General features: G+C 37.7%; 1 protein-coding gene across 1 annotated transcript in view; it reads left to right on the top strand.

Annotated features, from left to right (window-relative positions):
• The first annotated feature begins 174 nt into the window (after positions 1-174).
• The window catches only part of LOC133650973 (four and a half LIM domains protein 1-like), a 31,753-nt gene continuing 28,619 nt past the window's right edge, over positions 175-3,308 (top strand). Inside the window, exons 1-2 of the mRNA XM_062048798.1 lie at positions 175-235; positions 469-548. The gene's annotated coding sequence lies outside the window, so the exon portion shown is untranslated. The remainder of the gene's footprint in view (positions 236-468; positions 549-3,308) is intronic.

Genomic DNA, 3,308 nt, shown 5'->3' with positions numbered 1-3,308 from the left:
CACCAAAAATAAATATAAAAGACTACAGATTCTTAAGTTTTATTTTTAAAGTTTTCTTTCCCCCTGCCTTTTATTTTGAAGCCGCTTCCGGTGTGCGCTTTTGTGGTGTGTTTCCAGCAGACGCAGACTGACTCAGACGTGTTTATGAGGGGTCAACGATAGGACCGAAGACCGCTGCTTCCTGACGCCCGACGAGGGACGCACATTCCCGGGCACGGAAGTGGACTTTCTACCGGTAAAGATGGAGGGCACACAAAAAAAAAGCACTTTAAGACGGGCTTTGAGAAAAAGTTTCTCGATGCTCATTTGCATGCTTTGGGATATCCATGTGTCACGCAATATGTGTGGCTATTGTGATTAATATGAAATACTGTAGTGCTGTACCATGTGTACAGTACCCCCATGTTTACAATAGTTTGTGCTTCTCCATGATGGTTATGCTCTAACACATCTTGTCATTTCTCACAGATTCCCCTTCGCAAAACCAGCTTTTTGATATCCCTAAGAGGAAACAAGCCTTACAAATTGTTGCATGGGGCGTTGTCTCTGTAAGTAATCTGCACATGTGTGTAAGTGTGTGTGTTTCACTTTTGGAAGTCTTACAATCTGTTTCCATTTAGCAAGTTTCCTCTCCACTCACCAAGGCCAAGAAAATGCACACAAAAGTCAATTAACATTCCTGTACAGCAATTTATTATTGATTGCTGTACAGTAGGTACAAAATAGCATTGGCAGATGTTTTTGCAGTAGCTTTAGCATAATGTTGTACTTTTATAAAAAATCAATGCACTCATTCACTCCCCAAAGTCCCTGTATCGTGAGGGTCACACTCGAGGCCCTTTGGTTACAGGCCACATGTTAACCAATTATGCACGTCCAAGGCCAAACAAACCCCACTCAAGTTCTTGCACTATAAACAGGAAGTTTTTCCAGCACAAGTTAAACTACTTAATAATGGCACAATTTGTGTCAAAAGGTGACAGACTTTTGTTAGCGAGTTGACAAAAAAGGAAATCAAAACGTCTTTTGTTTCACCATCATATGTAAATAAATTAGACTTGAAGGCAGGCATGTCCAGGAAAAAAAAAAAACTAAACTTAAAGACTCAAAGGACGGGGGGCATTATGATATTTTTCTTTCTGTATGTTTTAAGCTGAGATAGGCTCCAGCACCCCCTGCTACCCCAAAAGGGACAAGCGGTAGAAAATGGATGGATGGTTGGATGTTTTAAAGTGTATAATGTATTTAATTTGTATTTTATTATACGCATACAACATATCTAGCCTGAACTTTTTGTTATAGTAACAGAATTTTTGGAATGTACTGCTGGAAAAAAAATTCTGCAAAAAACAAATTCAACTTAAAGGATGGGGGCCCATTTTGATATTTTTCTTTTTGAATGTTTTAAAGTGTATAATGTATTTAATTGTTATTTTATCATAAACATACAACATATTTAACTTGAACTTTTTGTTATAGTAACAGAAAAAATAGCTGTAGTGCGCAATTCAGGGGTCACCAACGCGGTGCCCGTGGGCACCAGGTAGCCCGTAAGGACCAGATGAGTCGCCCGCTGGCCTGTTCTAAAAATAGCTCAAATAGCAGCACTTACCAGTGAACTGGCATTTACAGAGAAAAAAAGTGCTGCACTTTCCCTCTGTGCAGATGGTGCTGAAAGACAATGCTTCTGCATCTGAGGCTTTTGACAAAGTTGCAGAAAAGTACTCTCAGGTCATAAACAGAGTTGGGCAAGAGTTTGAGAACAGGTTTTGTGACCTGGATCAGCTGGAGCCATGTGTGTCGTTCATTTCTAATCCTTTCATGAACGTGGACATATTATGCATTGCTGAGCAGTTAAGTGCAAAATTCAGCCTGGATGCTGAACAGGTGGAGATTGAAATTGTAACACTGCAAAATGACCTCCACCTCAAAGCCCACCAGGCTGCACCAAACTTTTGGTGCCTTGTTGACACAGAAAAGTACAGTGGTGCATGCGCAGCAGCTATGAAGGTTGCAAGCCTGTTCTCTTTGTGAATCAGCCTTTTCTGACATGAACTTCATCAAGAACAAACACAGAACACGCCTCACTGATGCACATCTGCAAGACTCACTCAGAGTTGCAGTGTCAAGTTACACACCAGAGTACAACACACTAGTTAACAGCATGCAATGCCAGGCTTCCCACTAACTGACAAAGAAACAGATAACAGATTTGGTGTCCAGTTCAAAGTGTGACATAATTTATTTAAAAATTTTGAGAGTTGACTTTTGTATTTTACATGACTTATTATTTGTACAAACATGGTGCAAAGTCATTCATGATTTGTTAATAAATGTTAGTGGCTAGCTAGTTAAAATGGGATATTGTGATTTCACAAGACTGTCTTAGAAGTGATCATTTGAAAATGTTCAATTTGAAAAATGTGCACTTAGAGAAAATATAAAAATAAAGTGTTGCATATTGATATTTATCTGTTTCTATATGTATTTATTGTGAGAAATCATTAAGATGATCAGTGTTTCCACAAAGATAAATATCATTAATTAGTAATAATAACATAGAGTTAAAGGTAAATTGAGCAAATTGGCTATTTCTAGCAATTTATTTAAGTGTGTATCAAACTGGTAGCCCTTCGCATTAATCAGTACCCAAGAAGTAGCTCTTGGTTTCAAAAAGGTTGGTGACCCCTGGCGCAGATGGACCCCGAGCAGCACTTTGGACACCCCTGTTTTAAAGTGCATAATGTATTTTTTATTTGTATTTGATTATAAGTGTATAATACATGTGACACATACGTTTTTTGTTTTGTTTGTTTTTTCTGCGGTGTGCAAATAGCCCTCAGGCTGCACTTTGGACACCACTGTTTTAAAAGTGTACAATGCATTTAATTTGTACTTTGTTATAAGCATGTAACATATTTATTAACATATGTAAAATGTAATCTTGAAACTTTTAAATAACATTTATTCCATTTAGTTGCAGTATTTCCAGTTGCACCACCTGCCTTTTACAATTAATTTGAACTGAAACAGGCTTTTGTTTGGACACCTGTATTTTCACCTGTAAGTTCATACAGTAGATGTAACTTTGAAATATAACAGGTTTTATGATGCAACAGTAAGACTTTCATAGTGAAGAAAACAAGCTTTGTTATACAATTTGAAAGAGCTTTGCAAATGTTTTTTCACTCAGCCATAAAGGTCAGTTGGGGTCCTTAACCTTTTTTACACCAGGGACTGTTTTAAAGTAGGTATTATTTTTACGGACCGACCCTCCATGTGTGGCAGTAAATATAAGTGCATAAAAA

This window comes from Entelurus aequoreus, linkage group LG05 (assembly GCF_033978785.1).
Source record: "Entelurus aequoreus isolate RoL-2023_Sb linkage group LG05, RoL_Eaeq_v1.1, whole genome shotgun sequence".
Lineage (NCBI taxonomy): Eukaryota > Metazoa > Chordata > Actinopteri > Syngnathiformes > Syngnathidae > Entelurus > Entelurus aequoreus.
The sequence above is the reverse complement of the archived record's forward strand: the minus strand, read 5'-3'. Positions and strand labels throughout refer to the sequence as shown.